This window comes from Chlorocebus sabaeus, chromosome X (genome assembly GCF_047675955.1).
Source record: "Chlorocebus sabaeus isolate Y175 chromosome X, mChlSab1.0.hap1, whole genome shotgun sequence".
NCBI lineage: Eukaryota > Metazoa > Chordata > Mammalia > Primates > Cercopithecidae > Chlorocebus > Chlorocebus sabaeus.
Genome location: NC_132933.1, coordinates 104,865,126 through 104,893,006, shown reverse-complemented (window position 1 = coordinate 104,893,006; position 27,881 = coordinate 104,865,126). Strand labels below are relative to the sequence as shown.

The 27,881-nt window shown below is 41.6% G+C and overlaps 1 protein-coding gene across 5 annotated transcripts in view; it reads left to right on the top strand.

Annotated features, from left to right (window-relative positions):
- The window catches only part of ZNF81 (zinc finger protein 81), a 92,722-nt gene that overhangs the window by 31,917 nt on the left and 32,924 nt on the right, over window positions 1–27,881 (top strand). The gene's annotated exons all lie outside the window — the stretch shown is intronic.

Here is a 27,881-nt window from a genome sequence, read left to right as displayed (position 1 = left end):
CCCCACTCTATCTCTGGGGGTTGTGGGGAGAGCAGATTGCTCTGGCTTGTTCTCTTCTTAATGTTTGAGTTGTAAAGCCATGGGTTTGCGTTGTGTTGATTTGGTCTTTTCTGTAGTGAAGCCCTTATGGTGTTGAACTAGTGTGCACATTTAGAAGAGAAGAGTATTTCACCAATTTACATTATGTTTTTGAATCATGTCTCTAATTTCTGGTTGTAAGCTATTAACGAAGTTAATGACCAAGGCAGATGTGGTTTAATCTTCAAGAACAAGACCAGAGTAGTCCTTCCAAACACATTCTAATCTCTGTCCGTACTTAGAGATGTATTTATCTCTTTGTTGTGTACAATCTTGTGTCTTTAATACATTTCTGAGAGGGAAAACAGTGGGAGTAGATTCTAAAAGCCTCTCCCCTATGGTTTTAACTTGCATATAAGCCTCAGGGTATTTTCCCATCCAGGTACTAACCAGTCCTGATCCTGCTTAGTTTCTGAGATCAGATGAGACAGGGTGTGCAGGGAGGTATGGCTGTAGATTGCTTCAAGATATCCTGATTTCTTTGAAGGTCCACCTGCAGGGCCACTAGCAGTAGCACAAGTTGAAAAGAGTTAGAGAGCCCAGGAAAATATGCCCCGAGGAACACTCTGAATTGATTACAGAATTCTTCTTCATTCTTATAGGGGTTTAGAAAGTCCTTAAGAGTCGCATGTATATATGAGCAAGACCAAGGCCAAAAGAATACTTGGTTCACATGGGGGCTTAGGTCATTGACCTTCCATCACAGGTGGAGAAAGGCCAATAATACACATTAGGATGGGGACTTGGTAGCAGGAGAGTTTAATAGACCCAGAGAGGAGGAGTAGGGGGAATCCACAGGAGTAGGGAAAGGGCTCAGTGGCACACATGGAGGGTTCCAGATGAGAAGAGAGTTTTGAGGTTTAGTTGTGGGTGAAGGAGGAGCAGGAGGAGTGGACTGGTGGTTGAGAGACAGTTCTTAAGGGATTATGTAGTTCGAGATACATTGAAGACATTTTCTCATTTTTCAGCATCCTCATAGAAAACAAAACAAGCTGACTATTGGTGAGAAGAGACTGTAGAGCTCTAAGGTTTGGGAGCATTTCACAGATAAGTAAGTTTAGGGAGATCCCGAGGGCCTCAAGGGGCCACTGGAGTTCTAAGTTATCCTTAGTACAATTATGGCATTTTTTGAGATCATGAACTGATTTGTTGCCATAGTAGTGAAGCATTTAATTGCCAAGAGTTTTTTGAAGGCGTTGATAATTGGATCAAGAGTTTCCAATGAGTACCAAGGTTAAACAAAAGCCAGCAATAAAACAAAACCAAAGGAGCACTCAAAGAGTGAAAACCACATGCTTACTGTGCTACCATAGACAGTGTCCAGAGCACAGGGATCAGGGTCTGGACTTACCCAGATCCCTGAATCACCAGTCAGGGAGGAGCACAGTGGGCTGGAGGCCTCGGTACCTGGTGGAGGAGGCGGCCAGGAAGTGGGCTTCCAGTCCTCTTCAAGTCATGGCACCAAACTGTCCAAGACAAAAACCGAGCAAGTAAGAAAGTGGATTTGATTCAAGCTATTGCAATAGGGAGAGCACCCTAGATCCAAATAGTAGAGTCTCAGCCTGGTGGTTTTGCCTTATACTTTTGTAGGGAGGATAGACAAGTTGTAAGTGGAGAGATTTCCAGGGGAGATTGTTTTTGCCATGAGGGGAAGTCTCAGTCATTCAGCTGACCAGGAAATGTTGATCTTTGTATCTAGCTAGTTTCAGAAGGATAACAGTTTGGTTGATCATTCATGAGAAAAGAATGGGGAGTTAGAGGTCTGTGTCAGGCTTTGTGCACAGGTTCAAGCAAAAGGGGAAAGGTGTGTGTTTGGCCTCATCACAGGTAAACAATGGAGTCATCTGCAAGTCTTATAGGAGTTATGACAGAGAGGGGACAGCAAGCCTTAGCTCAGGTATATAGGGAAGAATGGCTCTTAGTGGTAAGTCGTTTCTCAAGAAGGAACTTAAACAGGTGGGGGGATTTCTTAACTCACTGTTTTCAGGGCTCAGGTGAAGTTCAGTGTTGTTGAGTGTTCTCAGTTCTGTTTGAAAACTTGAGTCCAGTTCTTGTTATTGGAGAGACTGCCTCAGGGCAGTCATTCCTACTGGTCCTGCATGCCCATGCCACCAGCCCCATGACATTCTTCTGCCCACAGAATGACTTAGTGACAGCTGGGGGAAGGGCTTGGGGAAGACATTTGGAGATGTTAATAGTTGTTCTGCATGTGAGATGCAGGAGCTGGGTGGAGGGAGGGTGGGGATTGGCCTCAGCTGACAGTTATTTTTTTTTTTTCACTTTTAAAAAGTTAAAAAAAAATTTTTTTGAAACAGCATCTCATTCTGTTGCCCAGGCTGGAGCGCAGTGGTGCGATCACGGTTCACTGAAGCCTTGACCTCCTAGGCTCAAGTGATCCTCCCACCTCAGCCTCCCAGGTAACTGGGATTACAGGCATGTGCCACCACGCCCGGATAATTTTTGTATTTTTGTAGAAACTGGGTTTCACCATGTTGCCCAGGCTGGTCTTGAACTCCTGGGCTCAAGCAATCCACCTGCCTTGGCCTCCCAAAGTGCTGGGATTACAGGCGGGAGCCAGCGTGCCCAGCCAACAGTCAGTTAAATTGAAGGCTCTTGCAACAGTTTGGGAGAGATTTATGAGGGAATTTTCCTTTTTGAGGAAGGCTCTAGGGGTAGTCCAGAAGACAAAGATCATTACGGTTCTTCCCTGTCTTGTGCCTCGTGGGGTTGAAGGTGTTTCCTCTTCAGATGCTGAGTTCTTGCTCTCCCTCTACTGATGCAAAATCTTTGTGACCCTTTCTAGTAGCTATCAGTCATTCCCTAGTAGTTCCTAGACCTTTCATCTGAATGGATCAGGTGCAAGTGGGACAAGGACATTTTTAAGAATTTACAGAGGTCCATTATGTTCTTCCCTTTGGCCCATGTGGATTACTGTAGGGGGACACAGTGAGCAGTGTACTGAACCAATGGTACCTATCCTTATGATCTAAGACAATGTCAGTCCAACCAGAGAATCCAGGTGGCTGAACCAGAATTAAACTTAAATCCCTTCAGTTCCCTTCTGGCTAGGCTGCCACCAGAGGGTTACCAAACACTCTAGTCAGGGTTTGCTGTTAGGGGAAAGAAAGAAGATAATACCCAGGAATGTTCAAGACAGAATCTCAGATTTTCAAAACATGTTTATATGTCCCTCAACACTTTTTGTTCTGATCATTACCCAGGGAAAAGCTGAAAGAAAATGATCCCTTTCTGGGGTCAGGCATATTCATGACCAAACTGCCAAACTGCCTTACTGCCTCCTGGTTTGTGGACCAGGAAGAGGAAAGGGAGGTAGAATCTGAAGTCCTTTTGAGTTAGTTTTTGAGGAGGCTTTTCCAATGCTTAACGATACCAGATGCCTGTGGACAGTAGAGAATATGGAAGTCTATTGAATACCTTGACATCAGCCCATTGTCACATGGCTTTTGCAATAAAAGGTACACCATTTTCAGGCTGCAAATAGTCCAGAAAACTGAAAATAGCCACAATTATGAGGCCAGAATTGGCTGAGAAGATTGAAATAGCACCACTTTTACCTAAGAAGACATCAACAGTGGTGCAACCTCAGTGAAAGCTCTTAGAACGGGCTTGAGGAATTATGCCATCAATTTGCCAGGAGTAAGTGGGGCCACACCTCACGTGATGTGACCTTTCTCATCACAATGGGTAATCTTTTAGAAGGAGTCAGAAGTTTGGCATGCACTGGTAGCTTCTGCGTCAGAAACTTAAGAATCTTGTAATTTGTGCCCAGTCTGTGACAATGGATTCATTGCCATCACCAATGGATGATGGATCCAGGCAGCAGTGGCAGTAGTATGAATAGTGTGGAATCAGCAGCTTGATTTCACTCAGTTTCATCAGAGAGCAGACCCTTACCATAGGCATCTATGGGGTGACCTGGACCACTCAACTAGTAGCTACAATTTGTTTCTACAGTCCATGGTTCCAAAAAGAGCTGAGTGATCTCAGTCTGTAGTCTTCCAAGTGGGAGACTGAAAAGCTATGCCATTGGCAATAGCTCAAGAGTTAAGAAATATCAGAGAGAATATTGAGCAGAATTACAACAGTGGCCTTGCATTCTGCCTGCTGAGCAGAGCACCCACATCCATTCTCAGTTCTGCTGAGGCTGAACAGCCACAAGGCCCATTGGAAACAATCAGGTTTCATCTTAGCCAGACCATTAGTGGATCAGGTCCAGGCTTTTAGGGGAGCCTTTGTGAATTGAGGGCCCCATTAAGCCCAGCAGCCTTGCTCTAGTTGGCAGAGTGAGAAATAAATTTACCCCCAAAGGGATAGTTGTCCCGTTTTCATGTAAAACAGATGCCACTGGGGGCAGGCCAGTTGTACTCTTGAATATACTATTGGGCCTTTCCTACCTTGTTAGTCATCAAGTCTGAATCAGCCGACCCCAAAGTGGGAATGTCAGTCAGACTGCAGAGTCACAAGGCCTCCACTGGTCAGGTGTTCAGTTTTGACAAGGGCCCAGTAGCAAGCTAATAGCTATCTCTCATAAGGGGTGTTGCTAGTGACTCTGTAAGGACAATGAAAAATGCAAAACCCAAAGGGCTCTTCTGGGTGGAGGTTGCGTCCCTTTGTTAGAGATCCCATTAGGCAAAATCACCAGTTACAAAGACTAGTAGCTCAACAGGGTCATTTAGGCTTTGGGGACCCTGAAGGTAAGGAGCAGAGAATGTGCCACACCTTGCTGGACAGCATCCTCCACTGCCTGTTGGGTTGGACCCCGCTCAAAGGACATTGGTTTGCAGTTTATCCAATATAAAGGATCTAGTAGAATGTCCAAGTGAGGCATATAATGTCTCCCATACCTAAAGCATCCAGAATGGTCTCTTTTGGGGCTTCCTTTTAGGTGTGAGATTCAAAGAGATGGAAATTTTTCCTTGACTGAAAGAGAGACAGAGCATTGTGAATCCACCCAGAGGTCCCGGATGCTTTACTTGATGAGCAGGCCCCTGAATTTTGTCAGAATTTACCAGCCACCTCTGATGGCAAAGGTGTGCTAATACCACCGTCAGAGCCACTGAGATGGAAGTTTCTGACTTGGCAACCAAGAGGACTGATCTCGATAGTGAAAATTTTGTACATCAGAGGGTAGAGGGGGTCACACTAAAGCCTAGCCTACTCACTGGTGTTAAATGACAAAGTACTCATTGCCCCTGGGAGAGTACTGCAAACCTGTATTGAAGACCTTTGCCGCATGAATGAAAATTGATCTTGACCCTTGGTGTTAAGACCTGAGATTTTTACCCTACTTATAAGCTAATAACCGGGCTTGCCACAGTTGCAAGTGTGCTGGCAGAAGTCACCAGATTCCTGAGTCAGCAATAAAAGACCATTACTCAGAGAAAAAGACATGGCCAGCATCAGCTTGGCTGCATGTTGGAGAAAAGATTAAAAATAAAATCTCCTGGCAACCCAGGAAATCCTTTCCACAAATATAGAATAGAAAGAAAAGAGTTTTATTATTGAATATGTACTAAACCACACTGCAGTGTGCATCACAAGAAATCTGCTAATGAAATTGCAAAGACAGAAGGAAATCTCACTCTTGTATGTAGCTGAGCAGATTCATGTTCTCAAGATAAATAACTTGTCTCATGTAAGAGGAAGTGATAGCACCATTTGCTGTATATTCTTTCATAATTCATGCTAAGTTTATCTAGTAATTGGAGTTGCCATCTATGCTAGTTAATTGCCTGTATCCAAAGGCAAAAATCAAACTTCTATCTATGACATGCAGGTAGTTACAGACTAGAGCCAGGCACCTAGGCTAAACTCCCAGGGTGACAGGGAGATAGGATCCTTGATGTTTATATATCAAAGAGATGGTTCCTAAGCGCTTAAGAAAAACATTCTTGGTACATGCATGCGTGTGTTCATTGCAACACTATTCACAACAGCAAAGATGAGGAATAAACCCAAATGACCATCAATGATAGACTAGATAAAGAAAATGTGGTACATATATACCATAGAATACCATGCAGCCATAAAAAGGGACAAGATCATGTCCTTTGCAGGGACATGGATGGAACTGTAAATCATTATCCTCAGCAAACTAACACAAGAACAGAAAACAAAATACCTCATGTTTTCATTTATAAGTGGGAGCTGAACAGTGAGAACACATGGACACAGGGAGGGGAACAACACATACTGGAGCCTGCGGGGGGATAGGGGGAGGGAGAGAATCAGAATAAATAGCTAATGCATGCTGGGCTTAATACCTAGGTGATGGATTGATAGGTGCAGCAAACCATCATGGCACACATTTCCCTATGTAACAAACCTGCACATCCTGCGCAAGTATGCTGGAACTTAAAATAAAAACATTCTTGGTTTGTAATACAGGCAGAAGACTTGTTTAGCTTTTTAAAATTCATATACATATCAAAGGGGCAGAGGAAAGATTTACAAATACAAGTTTTTTCAGGAAATGCTGTAAGAAAAGGGAAGAGGAAGGAAGGTCTCTTTCCCTTTTGGCAATAAGGAAAATGTAAATTTTTTTCTCCTTATGATTTCCCCTTCTTTTATAATAACACTACAGTTTTCTAATTTTCTCCATCACTCACCATTTCTACCTTTCTCTGGGCAGTTAGACATCTAAAGATCCAGCAAATCCATAGTAAGATGCAAAGCAAAGCAATTATGAAAATTACCATAAGATGAATTTAAAATGTCAGTGCAACATTTGCATTGGGGGAAAATCCTTTAAGTATGTCTTACCAGTGGTGAATGGTTAAAGCACATTCTTGATTAGCAATGTGCAAAAATTCTCATTTCCTGATATATTACTTTTACAGATTGCTGGTGTTGTCCTTATCTCTTGTTCTTTAACATGATTGTTTAAGTATTGTTTTGTAGTTCTTTAGGAAGTCTTACCCAATCCAAACCTAAAGAGTAGCTTTCCAGGGACCTGATATTCTAATTTTTAATTAAGAGTTTTATAACATCCAATAAATTTCTCCTGAGTTCCTGTCAATAAGTAACACCACATTTACAAAACATAACCCTATAGTACTTGTTCCATCTTCCCAAATCATATTTCCAAGATGCAGAACACAAAGATACCCCTGGCTATTATCGAGTATATTATTATGAGGCATTCTTTGAAGGGTACAGATTGAACTTCCATTGTTTAATGTGCTTGGCTCTAATTAAGTCTTGAGGAAAACCCCCATCTGTGGGTCATTGCTTGCATTAATCTAAATCAATAGTAATACCAGGCATGTCAGTCCCCATGAGTAACAGGCATCCACCTGTGTTTATCTGTCCTAGTTTATCTCTGGAACTAGAGAGAATTTGCATTCTAAATTGTGACATTAAACCTATTTTCTGCAGTCTCTATCTGTGAGTGCCAGATTTGTTTGTCTATTAAGTAGATGCTTTTTTATACTATTCTTCTGTCTCTTCTGGTATAGTCATAGTCTAATACCTATCTATTTCCTTAAAGATGAACAGCCCTCTGATTCTGAACTAGTGATGGTATCTGGGACTATTTTATAACCAATTGCCTTGGACTGTGCAAATGAGCCTCTGAGACCTTCGTGGTGATTTTTGGTTCCATCATTAAATTACTCCAAATAGTTTGATTCTATACTGTTCTCCATTTCCATTCCTATTGAGTTCCCCTTACTTTTAAAATATCTTACATGATGTGATTCATCCAGTTTGTGATTGTATTATGTGTTTTTGTCATTGTCCCAAAGCAGTATGTTTATTATTCAAAGTCTCAATATCAAAAGAATTAGGTATATCTGTGCCTAGCCCTATTCTTCCCAGGACTGTATTCTAATAAGTCTCCTTTTGCCCTTGGCTGTCCACAAACAGGCCCGTTAATAAATTTTACATTGGGAAGACTCAAGGGATACATGTCTAGCTGTGAAGACTGATAGCAGCCTCAGATAGTTCAAGAAAAATCATCTACCTATAATCCTGAGGGCTATTAAAATAGGCTTAGGGCATTGCCATGTTCCAAACATAGTGGCGGGGGGTGGGGGTGGGGGGTATCTCTATTATATACATCTTGAGGAGTCTGTTGAAAGGATTCCCACCAGTACGGATGTAATTTACCATTGCTGTCTTTACAACTGTCAGTAGTTTTATTGAAACAAACCTCTACCATAGTAACGGTGAGAGAATAAATCCCAAGGCTTACTCCTATAGGTATTTCGATTGTGGTATAGTTAACAGATTCCTTTTTTTCCTCTAAGGATCCTTCCAATCAAACCAATTAACAGACATTTTTGTATCAAATTTAGGGCTTGAGTATCTGGATGCATATAAGTTACTTTAGTGTTATCAAACATTACTAGTGAAGATGACTCTACCTTTACTCTGCCAATAATTTGACTGTTGGACTTAAAAGTCCAGATCGTGTGTATTCCAAGGATATAATATGGAGTTCCTCAGGAAAAACAGGACATGGCATGGGCACAGGACATGGTCTGTGTAATTGTGGAGACCATTACTGGGAGTACAAAAAAAAGCAGCATAACAAATAACAGATTTGTTTTCTAGTAAAATGAGATGCTTAAGTAATCAAAATAAGCCTATTAAGAAGAGGACAGCAAGGCAGTCTCTGAGGATAGTAGTAATACATTTTCCAGAATACCTCTTTTTAGCCGAATCTCAATACCAGTATAAGTTACTTTGGAAAACTTAAGTTTCAAGTCTTTTGTCAGTACTGGCTTCACAAGGAAAGCATGGATCCAACTGCATTTTTCATGTTTGTTTGTTTTTTCTTTTTTTGAGATGGAGTCTCGCTCTGTTGCCCAGGCTGAAATGCAGTGGTGTGATCTCGGCTCACTGCAATCTCCGCCTCCCGGGTTCAAGTGATTCTTGTGCCTCAGCTTCCCGAGTAGCTGGAATTATGGATGTGCACCACTGCACCCAGCTAATTTTTGTATTTTTAGTAGAGACAGCGTTTTGCCATGTTGTCCAGGCTGGTCTGAAACTCCTGGACTCAAGTGATTGCCTGCCTCGGCCTCCCAAAGTGCTGGGATTATAAGACTGAGCCACCACACCTGACCCAACTGCATTTTTCTTTTACTTTGATAGCAGAGTGGGTGATCAGCAGCACTTGAAAAGGTCAGCGACAGCCCGTCTTTCCCCAGGAACACTTTCACGTAGATGAAATCTCCTGGTTGATAGAGGTGGCAGACTTCTTCCAGCAGGTCCATCCAGGTCTTTATGACTTTATATCTTAGGGTTCCTAAGGAAGAGAGGAACTCTTTTAAATATTGAATATGATTATAAGAAGATTCAATTAAGTTAGGCACAGGACATGGTCTCAGACCCACATCATAGGTCTGCCAAACATAAGTTCAAAGGGAGTGATACCATGCTTGCTAGCAGGGGTTGCTCTAATTTTTAACAAGGCTGGTGGTAAAGCCATTGGCCATTTTAATCCAGGAAGTCAGTGAATCTTGGCCAATGGGTTTTTTTAGACTTTGATTCATTTGCTCCACTTGTCCAGAGGACTGAAGATGATTGGTAGAGCATATAATAGATTATAGGATTCTGCAAACATTTGCATAATTCCTGAATAACAGAAGATAAAAGGTCTTACTATGATTCAATCTGCTTTTGTATCCCCAAAGTGAGAATTACGTTTATTAAGGAAAACTTTACTACTGCCCGAACAATGACTTTTGAAGAGGGCAAAACTTCAGGGCATTCATACACATCATAACTAGACAAACATCTCTTACCTTCTGCAGGCATTGATTCTATGAAATCCAGCTGCCACCAGGTTCCTGGTGTGTTGATTGGGGAAAACTTCCTGTGCTTACCCTGGGAGTGGTCCTTGAAGACTTTTGCTGACAAATAGCACATCTCTTTACTACGTTTTGAATAAATTCATCGTTTTGGTAGGCATAGTGAGAGTCTGATGCCTTTAAAATCCATCTTTATGTAGCTAATTTTGTTGCTGACACAATACTAACCAAGTAAATAAAGACCAGGGAGTAGGAATTATATTGTTAGCTAATTCCCATAGTACAGCCCCTTCCTTGATCCATTTGCCCATTTTCTTTTCTTTTTTTTTTTTTTTTTAGTAGAGACGGGGTTTCACCGTGTTAGCCAGGATGGTCTCGATCTCCTGACCTCGTGATCCGCCCGTCTCGGCCTCCCAAAGTGCTGGGATTACAGGCTTGAGCCACCGCGCCCGGCCATTTGCCCATTTTCTTTTGGAATGCTTATTTTTGAAAATAAATGGAAGTTTCTTGTATTTGAATTGGGGCTTCTGAGCTGGGTGTTGGCCGTGTGTTAACCGTAGTTTTTACAGCTCTATCAGCAGAATCATTGCCTTTAGAAATTTTGTTGTTCTGCACTATGTGGTCTCTACAGTGGATTATTGCTATCTTACTCAGCCATTGTGAAGCCTCTCACAAATTGGATATTAATTTTCCATGAGATATTTTAGTTCCCATGATGTCAAGAATCCCCTGTTTTTTCAAATTTCCCATTATATGACAGATACCAAACACATGTTTATTGTCAGTATATAGATTCACTTTAAGTCCTGAACCAAGAGTTGTAGATCCCTAGTAGCTGCTATTAGCTTGGCTGCTTGTGCTGATTTAATTCCAGGCAAAACATAAGCATTCAAGATTTCCTGAGCAGTCACCACAGCATAAAAACCCTGAAGGTGGCCCTTCTCATCCCAGGTATATGCCCCTCATATATGATCAAATATGCATTTTGAACAGGAATATCAGAAAAATCAGGTTGCTGCCTAGTATCTTCTATTACTGTTGTACACTCATGATCATCTATTTGACCAGGATCTGGTAAAACAGTAGCTGGTGTTTGAAGATTGCATCTTCAAGCACAAGATTAGGATTGGGTAATAATGCTGATCCATAATTAATCAGATGGTACACCGATAAATGCTGGGTCTTATCCACTTATATGATAGTTGTCATAGCATGAAGGGTATGCAGAAGAGTCAGGTGACCCAAGGTAAGGGTTTGAGCCTTTTCACTAAGTGTGGCAGCTGTTGCTACTGCTCAGGGGCATCCAGACATTCCCAACAGCATCCAGAAGAACTGGGAAATGAGCTGTCGGTCTATAGCCTAACCCTGCCTTGTGAGTTAAAATTCTACTAGCAGCACTTTTATTTTCATGATAAAACAAGTGGAAAGGTTTTAAAAATTTTGGAATCCCCAAAGCTAAGGGAGAGACCATAGCCAATCTTAGTTATTCAAAAGCCTCTTCGGATTCTAGGGACCAAATCAGAACATTTGGAGAATTAACATGTAGTTGCTCCATCCGAGGTTTTCTGCTCTTTGCAGAAGCTGGAATCCCCTGTTCTCTAGTCCCCTAGCAGTTCCCAAAATGGTCTCAGTTGTTTTATTGTAGTAGGCCCTTTCATCTGCAAAATTGCAGCCTTTACCTGACAACAGATTCCCTAAATATTTTACTTCAGTTTGGCAGTATTAGAGTTTGTTTAGTGAGGCCACATGTCCCAGCCAAGCAAGGAATTGTGACAAAGTCAAAGTATCAGTTTTGCATTGTTCTTCAGTTTTAGAGGCTACCAGCAAATAATCTACATGTTGAGTAATTACACATCCCTCCAGTGAGACAGATTTCCCTAAGTTTTCCTGTGAATGGCTTGAGAAAAAGAGTAGGAGAGTCCTGAAACCCTTGAGAGACCATTTGCCATAAATGTTGGACTTCATCATAAGTAAAACCAAGCTAGAATTTAGACTCATTAGCTAGAGGAACAGAAAAAAATGCAGAACACAGATAAACTACACAGGAAAAATTTGCAGACAATGGCACTGAAGTCAGAGTAGTTGCAGGGTTAGGAAATAATGGGGTTAATGGAGCAACAAATGTATTTACTTCCCTAAGGTCTTGTATAAATCTATATAGTGGTTGTCAATCTTTATCAAATGTACCTTTCTTGACTAGAAGTCTGGGACTATTACGGGGTGAGTGTCCTTTTAAAATTATTCCTGATTTTTCTAATTCTTTTATACATGGTTTTATTCCTTCTGATTGAGCTTTCAACAAAAGTTATTGTGTTATACATGGCCATAGCTTATCTTTTTGGTAAGCTATTTTTATTGATTTGATATCTTGAATTAAACCAGTGTCATTATTCTATGGGTCCCATTGATTTGTTTCAGTTTGGGGTACTTTTCCAGCACAGTGTGAGACTGCTACCCTCTGCCATCCCCTTTTCTTTCTAAAGGCACCTAGTAACCAGATCAGGTGCCTTTTCCTCTAGGCATCTCCATAAGCACTCCATCTGGAGTAGAGAATATGGTAGCCTTTATTTTGCACAGCAAATCTGCAAGGAAGTGTCTCTTCAATAGCTTTACAGGAGGATCAGGAGAAAGTAAGAAAGCATGTTCATTATCAGAGGACCTATCTTTATGGGAACTGTGGAGGGAAAGAAACAAGTAGAAGGCTGACCTGAAATGTCAACAGCCTGTATTAACCTGTCGCCAGATGGCAAGTGAGAAATTTGAGGCAATTGCAGAATAAGTAGCACCAGTATCTAACAGAAAAGGCAAGCATAGGTTAGCCTGAGGGGAAGTTATTGACACTTGCCGTTCTCTAGTTTCCACCCCTGAAACTCCCTCAGTCTGCCAGTTTTGAGCCAATTGCCAGTTGTTCCTTAGTGGAGGGTTTTCTCCGGGGCTTTCCTGATGTCTCTCTGTTCCTGGAATTTCTGCATCCTCTGGGATCTCTACAATCCCTCTTCCAATATTCTGGCTTCTTACTCTAATGACAGTTTTCTCATTGTCCTTGACTCCCTTTATATATTGTCCAGGGTAGTGTGATTCCTTTGGAAAATAGTTGTAACTGAACAGTTAACACAGTGGAGTTTTTTTGTTTTGTTTTGTTTTGACACAGAGTCTTGTTGTGTCACCCAGGCTGGAATGCAGTGGCACAATCTCAGCTCACTGAAACCTCCACCTCCTGAGTACAGTTAACACAGTGGAGTTTGTTTGTTTTGTTTTGTTTTGTTTTGACACAGAGTCTTGCTGTGTCACCCAGGCTGGAATGCAGTGGCACAATCTCGGCTCACTGAAACCTCCACCTCCTGGGTACAAGTGATTCTCCTGCCTCAGCCTCCCAAGTAGCTGGGACTACAGGCACGTGCCACCATGCCTGGCTAATTTTTGTATTTTTAGTACAGACAGGATTTCGCCATGTTGCTCAGGCTCATCTTGAAGTCTTTGGCTTCAAGCAATTTGCCCGTCTCAGCCTCCCAAAGTGCTGGGATTACAGGCGTGAGCCAGCATGCCTGGCCTCACAGTGGGTTTTAATTGCTTCTCTTCTTCATCTTTCTCTAGCTTGTCCCAAAACTAAGTAGCTGCTGCTAAGATTTGAGTAATAATCTGTCCTTGGCTGAGACAAAGGTAGACAGGATCAGAGAGTATTTTTGATCCGTCCCTAGATTTGTACTGGTAAATTTTGAGAAAGCCTCAACAAACTGCTGAGAGAAATCAACAAGGAGCACACTCATCTTCTAGGTTCACTGCTGTAATTTCTGCCAGCTCACTTTTAGCAGAAAGGGGTTCAAGTATGGGCATTAGCAACCCTTTTTAATGGGTCCCTAAAGCCCTTGTTCTTCCATGGCCATGGGGGATGGCAGATAGTAGCAGTCTTTTGGCCACTATTCCTCCTATTGTGACAGGTCATCTTCCAATCCCTAACATGCCTGTTCCATCAAACAAGCACAGCCTGCTGGTTGCAGAATTCCATGTAGGAGCCAGTGTACATCCCCATATTCAGGGTTATAAACTGGAAACACACAACCAAGTTCTTGTGCAAACTTCTGTGGCTCTTGCCTGGGCACAGGAAAGGAAGTCCTTATGTGAGTAATATTGGCTGAGTTGAAGGCATAGATTCTTACCATTTCAGGTTCCACTTATGGAGGTCTGGGGTAGCTTTGTGATGGCATCAGCCTTATTGGTGATGCAGATAGGAAGGGCTGCTGTCCTGTTCATTGAGTCAAGAAAGATGTAGAATTAGATAGCACTTGGGATTTCTTTTCCATGTTGGTATGTATCAGCCTAACACACCTTTTTTGTTTGTATTTTCCAAGTAACTACTGCAACTGCTCTCCATCTTATCACCTGCATATGGGGACAGTCTTGTATCTCAGTTATTCTGACTGTTGGAGGTGCCATGTAGGCTAAGCATGAAATGGAATCAGGGCACACAAACCTCACACAGGGCAGATAATTCATTGCTGGTGAAAACAGTTGGGCTTTTGTCCCTCTTTGCAGGGAAACCCCCTAAGGGAACCACCCATCTCAAAGATTATGGCTTTCTTCTTACCAGGAGTCAATTTGAGGCCACAGGGGTAGGGGTGGGTAGAGATAAAGAGGTCAATGCAAGGGGAACAGAGTGAATGGGGACAGCAGAGCAAGGAGGAGCAGGAGGGTTTGGTGAAAAAGAAAGTACCTTTCATTATCTCATTTGCTCTTGTGTTTTCCTCAATCCTTCCAAATAATTTTTAACTTTCTTCTTAGAATGACATTCATCCCATAAACATGAGTAATACATTTGCTTGCAATGGGGTCCTTTTAAGAATCACCACAAATAAGTTAATTCACCCAAATGAAAAGAATCATCCTCAGGTCACACTATAAGGCTGGATTCTCATTCCAAATGTTATATACAGATATGTTAGCCCTTTAAGAGAAAGCCCTGCAGGCTTTCCCATAGTTTTCTACCATCAAAGCTAGTGGTGATCCTGATGGAGTTATAGGTTCTGCATTACACATGCTTCTCAGTCATAAAATCTGGAATTTGGAAAAGATGATTTGTCTGGCTTAGTATTTGAAAATAGCACAGAGCTAGAAGGGAGACATTTTATAATTCACCTTCAGCTGGTCTGCTCAATTCAGGAACTTCCAGGCCATCCTGTCCTCATCAGCAGATTGCTAGGGGAAAATTAAACGTAAAATCTGGCAACCCAGGAAATCCTGACTACAAATGTAGGGAAGAAAGAAAACAGTTTTATTATTGAATAAGCATTAAGCCCACTGATTTGCATCACAGGCAATCTGCTAATGAGATTGCAAAGGTAGCAGAAAATCTCACCCTTTTATATAGCCAAGCAGATACAATCCATTACATACATGTTCTCAGGATAAACGATAACTCATCCTCATGTGAGATGACTTGACAGCACCATTTGTTATATATTCTTTTATAGTTTATCCTGTTTACCTGGTAATTGGAGCAGCCACACATGCTAGTTAATTGCCTTTATACAAAGGCAAAAGTCAAACTCTGTCTCTATGAAAAGCAGGTAGTTACAGCTTAGAGCCTGGTGCCTAAGCTAAACTCCAGGGTTACAGGGAAATAGGAGATAAGATTCTTGATATCTGTATTCAAAGAGATGGCTCATAAGCTCTTAAGAAAAACATTCCTGCATTGTAATGCTGACAGAAAGCTTATTTAGCTTTTAAAAAGATTTGTGCCTGTAATCCCAGCACTTTGGGAGGCCAAGGCGGGCGGATCACGAGGTCGGGAGATTGAGACCATCCTGGCTAACATGGTGAAACCCCGTCTTTACTAAAAATACAAAAAACAATTAGCCGGGTGTGGTGGTGGGCGCCTGTAGTCCCAGCTACTTAGGAGACTGAGGCAGGAAAATGATATAACCCAGGAGGCGGAGCTTCCAGTGAGCTGAGATCACACCACTGCACTCCAGCCTGGGCAACAGAGCAAGACTCCGTCTCAAAAAAAAGAAAAAAAAGATTGATGTACATATTGAAGAGAATATAAATCTTCTCAAGGAAATGCTCTAGAAAAGGGAAGAAGAGAAAAGGCATTTTTTCCCCCCTTGGCAACAGTGAAAATTCAACTCTTTTTTAACCTTATAGACTAGGGGTTCTCCAAATCCTAGCTCCCACAGAGGTGGCTCAGATTGTCCTTGATGAGTGCCTGCACATGCAGTGAGTGAGGTGCACTACAGGAAATAAACACAGCCCAGGGAACCTGCTGCTGAACAGCCTCCTGTAGGCAAGGTTCAAACTTGCTTGATGCAGATATAAGCCTGAGACGTGTCCAGGTCAAGAGCAGTCCAGGCCTTGCTGTCTAGTCATACCCAGCAAGATGTGTAGGAGCACAAGAGACCCATGGAAGTGTCTTCCAACTCCAGTGGGGTAGAAAAGAAAGCATAGGCAATGTCCAACACAGTGTCCCAAATGCCATTCGCTTGTGCAGTGTATTCAGTTGTAGTCACTATGTTTGTAACAGCCAGGACTATGGGAGCAACAACTGAATTCAGTTGGCAGTAATCCCCTGTCAGCCTCCAGCTCCTGCTAATCTTTTTCACTGGCCATATAGGGCTGTTGTATTGACGTCTTACATATCTCACTATATCTGCTGCCTTTCTGTCCTTAATTGAAGCTGTGATTGCTCTTTGTCCTCCAGGGATTCTTTCTCTCCTTTTTGTTGGACCACCTGGGAGAGGAAGGTAGGTGGGTTGGGGAGTGGCTTGCATGTCTCACTACCATGTGTCTACATATGGCAGTCCCTGAACAGGAGAATCCCCTTTGGACTGAATGAGCATTCATAGCACAGGCATGTAAAACATCATGCCAGTGATATACTCAGTCATGTAAGCCCCAATAACAGTACATTGAATTGGCCCAAAGGGCCCTACCCACAAGGTCACTTTAGTTTCCCTTCCTCACTAATCCCTGCCTAAACCCCATCAGTTGAATTGGGTTCTCCCTTCCGCACCTTGAGATCAGATAGGATGGTCCCTTGGGCGACTGTATCCAACCAAGCCTTAGAAGTCCGAGTCCCTCCCTTCCCTGAAGTTCTCCAACACACTCAGAGGGACGTGTATGGTGGCCTTTGGTCCCTCTAGGAAACAGGAAGGCCTCTGTCCCCTGTCTAATCATTTATTAAAAACAGCTGATTTCAGGGTAGAAGGGGACAGAGGGACCAAGCATGGAGTGAGAGGACGCAGCGCCATGCCAGTAAGCAAGTCTTCCCATTTACTTTCAGTTTCAAGCAATGCAGCAGCTGCTCAGGACTCAACCTAGTGAACCTCTCATGTTTTTAGTATGCCCAGAACTCTGTATCGGGCGGCAAGGTCAGCCTTATTGACACCATCTATTTCGACTTTGGGGATGCCTCAGTTCTACAGCCATGGCCACATTGCTTTCTAGTCATGCCCATTGGTAAACTCAGGCTTTACTAGCACAGTAGCAACTTCTTACTTCCAAGATGTCAACTTTAAGCTGGTGCGTTTGCTGCCCATTTTCCTGATAGCATACCTTAAGTTCTTGCTTAGTTTTAAACATAAAAATGAGGGGAGTTTTCCAGGACAATGTGAGGTGACCTAAAAAACATCTTGAATTCTTTGGGTCAGTTTCTTATTTCCTAGCATTATAGATCCAATACAGGGCAGTAAGAGCCCAATGCTAGTCAATGCCTCATCTGTGATTTCCCACAAGAGTTCATCTCAGGCAGCTTACCAAGAGGGCTAACTATAGGCCTAATGACAGCAGCCGGAATCTACTGCAAAAAACCTCTGAGACCTTTTCCTGTTGCTTCTGAAGGGCTCTAAGGTTGGCATGATAGACTGCAGGAGGGGCCGAGCTGTGAACACTCCAGCTGTTGCCATTCTTCCTTAACAAGCTTTACATCCCCTCCTGCCTGTCGTGCAACCAGACCAGCCAAAGTTCTGACCATTTTCCTGGTTTCTGTGCCTACCAGTCACGAACTTTCCTCTTTTTCTGTCTTGGGTTTAGATGCTCTTTTCTGTAACTATTGTCTGCAAAAGGGTTGGGAACTGCATCTCCACCCCTCCCACCAATGATCCTTAGTACTGGTCGTTACTAAGGGTAGAAGGGGACAGAGGGACCAGGCATGGAGTGAGAGGGAGCGGCGCTATGCCAGTAAGCAAGTCTTCCCATTTACTTTCAGTTTCAAGCAATGAAGCAGCCTCTCAGGACTCAACCTACTGAACCTCTCATGTTTTCAGTATGCGCAGACCTCTGTATCGGGTGGCATTCCCCTCAATGGCATCCCCCCATTGGGGGGAACCTGAGACTGACCATCAGATTGGTGAGGAAGTCCCCCACCTGGATGAGAGTTTGGAATAACTAGGAGACTCTTTAAACCTTCTTCCTGTCACTTAGTGTGTAATAATTTCTCCAGTTCCTCCTCATTGACAAGCAGTAAAGTGGAGGACCATTTATTACACAGTTGACCATACAATTTAGTCAACATATTCACTGCTGATTCACCTTAAATCCTCTTAATTGCCCCATATATTAGTTTTCTATCACTGCTGTAACAAACTGCCACAAACTTAGTGGCTTAAAATAACAGAAGTTTGTTATCCTATAGTTCTGTAGTTCAGAAGTCCAAAATGGTTCTCACTGGTCTAAATTAATCAAGATGGCAAAGCTCATTCCTTCCTCAGGGCTCTAAGGAAAATTCCATTTCTTTGCCCTTTCCAACCTCTAGAGGCCACCCATATTCCTTGGCTTGTGGCTGCTTCCTCCATCTTCAAAGCCAGCAACAGTGAGTTCAGTTCTTCTCACATTGGATCACTCTAACCTTCTCTTCTTCCTCACTCTTCTTCTTCTTCTTTTTTTTTTTTTTTTTTTTTTTTTTGAGACAAAGTCTTACTCTGTTGCCCAGGCTGGAGTGCAGTGGTGTGATCTTGGCTCACTGCAACCTCCACCTCCTGGGTTCAAGCGATTCTCCTGCCTCCGCCTCCCGAGTAGTTGGCATTACAGGTGTGTACCACCACGCCTGGCTAATTTTTGTATTTTTAGTAGAGATGGGGTTTCACCATGTTGGTCAGGCGGTCTTGAACTCCTGACCTCGTGATCCGCCCACCTCAGCCCCCCAAAGTGCTGGGATTACAGGCGTGAGCCACCGCGCCTGGCCACTCTTCTTTTAAAGATCCTTGTGGTTACATTGGCCCCACCTGGATGATACATGATAATTTCCATATTTTAGGTCTGCTAATTTAAAACCTTAATACCATATGCAACCTTAATTTCCTTTTGCTATGTAGTATAATATATTCACAGGTTCCAGGGATTAGACAATAGACATCCATGGCAGGGAGTTGGGGGGATTATTTTTTCCTTCCAGGGGTCTACAGGGCCCTCATCTTTCCTTTTCCAGAAAGCTACATCTCTGTGAGTGGCCAATCCTAATCACCAGAACTTTCAAGAACTGTGAAGGGTCTGAGATTTTACCATACTTGCAAGATAAAAACCCAGCACAGTATCATGGTTGCTGGCAAAAAAATACAAGACTCCTCAGTAAGAGATAAAAGACTTTATAATACTTGTGGCAATAGTGGTAGCTGGAGTGTTAGCATTTGTGCTGCTTCTCTGAGCCTCAGTTTCCACAAGGCAATGCAGAGGGCTAGATGATACCTGCACATACAGTGGGTTCCATTATAGGAGAGAAAGCCTAAATTTACGGACTCCAGATCTTTTATAATGGGCAGTAAGTCTGCCTCTCCTTTGTTCTGAAGGGAGAAATTACATTTAGTATAATTTCTAGTATGACCTGCCGTTTGTTCTGGAGGGAGACTCTGTCTTCCAGGGCTGCTTGCTATATTAACAGCCTTGAAAAGATAAGTTGGAAAAAAGGCAGTCAGTGAGTCTGCTTTCAAGATGTGCAGAGACCTGTGGAAAACCATCTCTCAACAGCCTCTCAAGTCCCTTTTAATCTATGGCAAATCTCCCAGATTCTCCTCTCTCTCGTTTTTCTCCTTGCTATTTGTTGAAGAAACTGGGCCATTTGCCCTGTGCTATATCCCACATTTTGGAATTTGCTAATTGTATTCTTGTGGTGTTATTAATGTGTTCCTGTATCTTTATTTTAATATGAACTGATGAATCTAGAGGCTTGATCAATTCAGATTTAATTTTTTTTTGGCAAGAATACTTCATAGGTGGTGTTGAACACACTTGCTGATTCATCCTTCTGGGAGGCGCATAATACTTAAGTACGTCTGTGTGTTCAGGGATTGTCAGCCTGGTTCATACATTATAAAATTTCTTCAGTCTTTCATTCAATGGTTTCAGCAGCCATTGATGATCAGTGCTTTTTTATTTGAGGCAGGGTCTTGCTCTGTCATCCAGGCTGGAGCACAGTGGTGCATCACAGCTCATTGCAGTCTTGACCTCCCAAGCTCAGGTTATTCTCCCACCTCAGCCTCCCAAGTAGCTGGGACTACAGGTGCGCTACCATGCCTGGTTAATTTTTTGTATTTTTTGTACAGACGGGGTTTTGCCATGTTGCCCAGGTTGGTCTCAAATGCCTGGGCTGAAGTGATCTGCCAGCCTTGGCCTCCCAAAGTGCTGGAATTACAGGCGTGAGTCACTGCACCTGGCCTCGTGATCATTGCTTTTATTAGCATTTCTCGGCTGGAATTCTTCTGTAAAGAATAAATTTCCAAAATCAACTATTTGTGTACCCTGAAATGAAGTAGTTGTGGATGGGATAATAATTTTAGTATAAAACTCAGTAATGCCTCTTTCTTGATATATAAAACACTTCACTGGCAATCTGTTACTTAAAAGAATTCGTGCTATTTCCATGATCAGACTCCAGCATGCTTACTTGAATGTTTTTCTCATAATCACCTCCCTAATTGTTTAACTTCCATTTTCTGTTGCTTATAACAGAATACCTGAAACTGGGTAACTTATAAAGAAAAGGAATTTATTTCTTACAGTTATGGAGGCTGAGAAGTCCCAGGTCAAGGGACCACATCTGGTGAGGGCCTTCTCTTTGGTGGGGACTCTGCAGGGTCCTGAGGTGGTACAGGGTATCACATGGCAAGGGGGGGTGCTGAGCATGCTAGCTCAGGTCTCTCTTCCTCTTCTTATAAAGCCACAAGTTCCACTTCTGTGATAACCCATTAATCTATGAATGGATTAATCCATTTTGGAGGGTGTGGAGTCCTAATTAGGGAAAAGGAGTTGGGCTAGTGGGACTGAAGGAAAGCAAAAAGAGAAAGCAGATAAGCTACAAGTCTGCCTTTCTTCATGGTCCAGGACACATAGCCCTCCTGCACAAATAACTCACAATCTTCCTGCGCCCAACTATCACCAGACCTTCAGCTGGTGTTATCAGTACTGCACAAAGCCCTTTTCAGCATACATCATTAACACCATTCTATAAAATCTCCAGCAAGCCTTTCTTTCCGTGCAGTTAGCTCATCTCTTGCTGGTCTGCCCATTGCACCCTTGCAACATATTTTCCTACTCTCTCTAATAAATCTGCCTTTCTTCACCTACAACTGTCTTGGTAAATTCTTCTTACCCCTGTGCCACCGGCCCCAGATAGTTGCTGCTTATTTATGATAGAGGGGACAAATATTCAGACCATAGCACTGACATATAAATAGTCTTCTCTCTTTTTTACAGAGCTGTTTGCTCTTTACTTAATTCACCATGTATTTCCTGTTTCCACACTATTCTTGTCTCTTCTGGAAAGTATTTCCCCCACTTATCTTCTCAATTATTTTTTTTTCCAAGAGTCAGTTTAAACTGCACCAACTTTATGGAACCTAAACCTACATCCCCAGTAGAATTGACTGTCTTCTATTTGGGGCCCACAGTGTACCCTGAATATATTTCAATATATTTATTTTATTTTATTTTATTTTTAGAGTCAGGTTCTCACTCTGTCACTCAGGCTGGAGTGCAGTGATGCATCCATCGCTCACTGTAACCTCAAACTCCTGGGCTCAAACGATCCTCCTTCCTCAGCCTTCCAGGCAATTGGGACTACAGGCTTATACCACCATGCCTGGCTAATTTTTAAATTTTTTTAGAGATGGGGTCTCACTGTGTTGCCCAGCCTAGTCTTGAGCTTCTGGCCTCAAGCGATCCTCCCAAAGTGCTGGGATTATAGGCATGAGCTACCACACCCAGTCTCTTGAATATGTTTCTAACATGTCCTTTTGTTTTTTGTGGTTTTTGAAATTGAGTTATATTTGAAATATACTGAATTGCCCAGATCTTAAATGTATAGTTTGATGAGTTTTGACAAGTATATGTGGGTGTGTTTATATATGTACATATATATACACACACACCCATATACACACATATATGTACATATATATACATACCCATGTAGCCAGCATACAAATTAAAATATAGAAAGTTCCCTCTTGACCAGTCACTATTCTCCCCTTGAGGCAACAACCATTGTTAAGGTTTAACCCCTGTAGATTAAAATCCCTGTAGATTAATGTTAATCCCTGTAGATTAAAATTCTTGATTGTCCTGTCTTTGTAATGGAATCCTACCATCTGTATCTGACTTCAGTGTTTGGCTTCTGTTTGTAAAGTAGCATAATGCTTTTGAGATTAATCCAGGTTGTTGTGTCTATCCGCGGATTTTTCCTTTTTTGTTGCTGAGTATTCCATTGCATGAAGACACCACAATTTGTGTAGATATTCATGTGTTGATGAACATTTGGAATGTGTCTAGTTTCTGATTATCATGAATCAAGCCTGCTATGGGCATTCTTATAGAAGTTTTCTGAGGATGTATGTTTTCATTTCTTTTTAGTAACTACTAAGAAATGGAATTGCTAAATTATATGGTAGGTATATGTTTAACTTTATTAGAAACTGTCAAACAAGGTCCGGCACAGTGGCTCAGGCCTGTGATCCCACACTTTGGGAGGCTGAGGTGAGCGGATCACTTGAGGCCAGGAGTTCCAAACCAGCCTGGTCAACATGACAAAATTCTGTCTCTACTAAAACTACAAAAATTACCTGGGTGTGTTGGCACACGCCTGTAATCCCAGCTACTAGGGAGGTTGAGGCATGAGAATCCCTTGAACCTGGGAGGCAGAGGTTGCAGTGAGCCAAGATTGCACCACTGCCTCCAGCCTGGGTGACAGAGCAAGACTCTGTCTCAAAAAACAAAAAAAGAAATTGTCAAACAAGTTTCCAAAGTGATGGCTTGGTTTTACATTCCCACCAGCAATTTTTGAGTTTCTTTTTAATTTTAGCTTTTCTAGTGAGTGTCTAGTGCTTTCTCAATATAGCTTAAATTGCATTTCCCTTACAACTAATGATGGTGAATATATTTTTGTGTGCTTTGTTGGCCATTTGTATATCTTTTTTGTGTCTACTCAAGTATTTTGCTCATTAAAAAGAATTGGGCTATATGTCTTTTTCTTATTACTTTCTAGGAGTTCCTTCTACATTCTTAATATGGGTGTTTTGTATATGTGGCTTGACTTTTCATTTTCTCAATAGTGTCTTTTGATGAGCATAAGTTTTAATTTTGATAAGGTCCAGTTTTTGAAGATTTTCTGTTATGGCTGGGGTTTTTTGTACTATGTCAAGAAATCCATGCTTACGTCAAGGTTGCAAAGATACATTTGCAACCTCTTACATTTCCTTGTAGGGCATTTTTAGTTTCAGCTTTTATGTTTAGGTCTATAATCTAGCTCAAGTTAATTTTTTGTTAACTTTTTCTATGATTTGTTTTCTATTTCTGTTCTTTAGTATTTCCTTTCTTTTACTTCCTTTAGGTTTATTTGGTCCTTCATTTTCTATTGGCTAATGGCTCCTTGAGGGTAAATTTTAGGACACTGATTTAGACTTTTGTAATATAAGTGTTTAAAGCTATAAATTTCCTTCTAAATTTGTCTTTTATCTGCTTCTCACAAATTCTGATACATTGTAGTAAGCAGCCTTCTAAAATGGCTCTCAGTGATCCCCACTACCCAGTATTCACACCTTTGTGTAATCCACTTCCCTTTGTGTATGGGCTGGACCTGGTGACTTGCTTCTAATAAATAGAATATGGCAAAAGTGATGGGATGGCCCTTCTGAGGTTAGGTTATAAGAGATTGTGGCTGGGCGTGGTGGCTCACGCCTGTAATCCCAGCACTTTGGGAGGCCAAGGCGGGTGGATCATGAGGTCAGGAGTTCAAGACCAGCCTGGCCAAGATGGTGAAACCCCATCTTTACTAAAAATACAAAAATTAACTGGGCGTGGTGGCGGGCGCCTGTGATCCCAGGTGCTTGGGAGGCTGAGGCAGAGAATTGCCTGAACCCGGGAGGCGCAGGTTGCAGTGAGCTGAGATCACACCACTGCACTCCAGCCTGGGTGACAGAGCGAAAAAAAAAAAAAAAAAGAGAGATTGTAAGATAGCTTGCTGGCATATTCTCTCTGGCTCTTCTCGCTTGCTCTGATGAAGGAAGCTGCCGTGTTGTGAGCTGCCCTCATCTATTACCTCACAGTTTCTGTGGGTCAGGAATCCAGTTGTGGCTTACATGGGTCCTCTCACTCAGGGTCTCTCACAAGGCTGCAGTCCATGTTGGCTGGGGCTACATTCATCTTGAAGATTGACTAGGGAAGGATCCACTTCCAAGCTTACTCAAGTGATTGTTGGTAAGATTCAGTTTCTTGCAGGCTGTTGTGCTGAGTGATTCAGTTGTTTTAACTTACTAAGTTTTAGAGTGATTTAACACAGATTTTGGTACTGGGAATGGGGCAGCCTGAAAATGCAGGAGTGTCCTTCAAACTGAGAAGTTGGTGGAGGCTGGAAAAGATTTTAAGGAGAATGTTAGAGAAATCCTAAATTTAAATTTCAGAGAGATCTATGGGTACAGCTTTTATCTAATGGAGTGAACCCAGTGAGATTCCCAGAAAATAAAATTTTAGAGCAAACTGTATTAGCAGAAATACTACCACTTTGGACTGAAAGGGATATAAATAATAAAAAATGTGAAAACATGTTAGCCCCCCAAAATTCTTCTGACAGGAAGCAGGTTGAGCAAATTCTTTTGTTGCCTTTCATGAAAAAGGAAGGATGACTCAGATGGTGATGCCAAGAACCTAGAGTGTGGAGCCAAAAGCCATGAAGAATTATTCCTAGGCCTTGAGACCTAATCAAAGAACTCCTAACATTTAACCAGCCAGATAATACTTTATTTTCTTCAGCATTTTAAAAGTACCATCCAACTGTATTTTAGCCTCCACTTCTTCTGTTGAGCAGTAAGTGGTCACTTGTATCACCATTTCTCTGTGTGTAATATTTGTGGGGGGTTTTTGTTTGTTTTTTGCTTTTCCAGCTGCTTTTAAAATCTTGTCTTCTTTGGTTCTCAATAGTTTGACTATGATGCTCCTAGGAATGGTTTTATGTGTATTATTCTGTTTGGAATTTGCAAAACTTATTGAATCTATAAATGTATGTCTTTCACCAAATTTGAGAAATTTCTGCACATTATTTTTAAAAATGTCTTTTCTGCCCTTCTCCCCTTCTGGGTCTTAAATTGCATGTATGTTAGATCTTTTGATTTTTTGTCTTACTCATCTGTCTTAGTCTGTTTGTCCTACTGTAACAACATCCCTGAGATTGGGTATCTTATAAACAATAGAAATGTATTTCTCACAGTTCTGGAGGCTGAAAAGTCCAAGATAAAGGCACCAGCAGCTTAGGTGTCCAGTGAGGGCTGCTCTCTGCTTCCAAGATGGCACCTTGTTGCTGTGTCCTCCAGAGGGGGTGAATTCTGTGTCCTCATATGGTGGAAAGGGTGGAAGGTCAAAAAGAAAGGATGTAGCTAGTTCCCTCCAGCCCTTTTAAAAGAACACTAACCCATTCATGAGCCCTCATGACCTAAATACCTCCTAAGGCCATACCTCTTAATACTGTTGCATTGGGATTAAGTTTCAACATAAATTTCAGAGGGATAACAAACATTCAAACCATAGCATCATCCCTGAGACTCTGTTTGTTTTTATTTTCAATTTTGTTCTCTCTGCTTTTCAGATTGGATAATTTGTTGTTCTATCTTTAAGTTAATTACCTCTTCCTTCAGTTATCCATATTCTTCTGTCAAGCCCATCCAGTGAACTTTTTAGTTTCAGATTGTATTTTTCAGTTTTTTTAATAGTTTATATTTCTCAGTTGGCCTATCCTATGTATTTGTTCATTATGAACATATTTGTATGTTTTTGAGCATAATTATAACTAACTGATTTAAAGTGGTTTTCTGCTAATTCTAGCATCTGGATCACCTCAGGTCAGTCTCTGAGTGCATTTTCTCTTGAGCCTCTTCCCTTTCTCTCCACACCTTTCTGTGTCTCTCTGTTGAGTTGTTTTGGATTATATCTTTGTTGCGAAACATATATTAGAGATGCTTGATTCTATTTAATTCCTCTGACTATTGTTGATTATTTTTTGTTTTGCTTTGTGTAGGGAGCACTTAACTTGGCTAGACTCAAACTAGGAAATGTTTTCTCTGTGGTATGTGGTAGCTCAAATTTCAGTTCATTTAGCTGGTCAACCAGAGATCTGGGCAGAGTTCATCACAGAATTTAGGCACCTTTCTCTCTTTCAATGCCTTTCTGGATTCCCCCTTGATTTTCCAATGATAGTGATGACTGCAGAACTCCCCTTCGATTCTTCAAATCAGTAACACTGGTAGTTTTCTTTTCTTCTCTGTTTTTTTTTTTTTTTTTTTTTTTTTTGAGACAGGGTCTTGCTCTGTCCCCCAGGCTGGAGTGCAGTGGTGCAATCATAGCTCACTGCAGCCTTGACCTCTCAGGTTTAATCAGTCCTCCCGCCTCAGCCTCCCAAGTAGCTGGGACCACAAGCATGTACCACTTCTCTTGGAATTTTAGTTGTCCCACATGGCACTGACTGGGCCTATTCACAAGCTAAAGTGCCAGCCTTTCTTCGAAGTGTCAGCTGTCCTCCCATAGATGCCTGATTTGGGTTGCTCCTTAGTATCTTAATATTTTTTGTTCAGAGTTTATAGTTGTTATGTGTATGAAGGTTGGTCTGATAAAAGCAGTGCAGTCATACTGAAACTTAATTTTTGTTAATTTTTGTATATGGTTTGAGGGGTGGGTCAAGGTTTGTGTTTTTTTCCTAATACTGATATCTATCTCTTTCAACACAATTTGTTGAAAAGACTTCCCTTTTGCCCATTGAATCACATTGGCACTTTTGTCAAAAAACAATTGTCCATATATGTGTGGGTCTGTTTCTGGACTTTATTCTGTTCTAATGATATATCTGTCTGTGCTTACATCGTCCCATACTGCCAGAATTACTGTAGCTTTATAGTAAATCTTAACATTAGGGGGTATAAATCCTTCATACTTCTTCTTGCTTTTGGGTATTCTGGGTCCTTCACATAGCCATATAAACTTTAACATTTGTCAGTTTTTACCAAAATCTTGACAAATAAGTGATTAAACAAGTAGAAAACAAATCAGTAATGCGATAGGAAATTTCAACAACACTCAACCAACTTGATTTATATATTACAGAAGACTACAGCCATCAATAGCCAAATATATATTCTTTTCAGGGAGACATGGACCATTATCCTAGATAGACCATATGTTGAAATCATACGGAGTATACTTTCTGAGCACCACAGAATTAAATTAGAAATGAGCAATAAAAGGGCATCAAGAGAAAAAGGCAGTATTTTTGAAGAGTAAATGAAAGCAACAGGAGAGGGAGCTATGTGAAATTGTTAAAAATTGGGATGGAGGGGATATATGTGCTTCCCTCTAAAAGTTATAGAGCACAAATTTCTCATAAAAATGAGCAACAAAATAGGATCAAGGTCAAATCCTTACTAAAAATTATAATTTTTAATAAATGAAAGACTAAATGTCATACATAATGAATAGCAGGAATTTATGATTAGATTTTTATATTCTACACAATATTGTGTGTGTGTGTGTGTGTATATATATACACACTAAGTATTTAATGGGCAT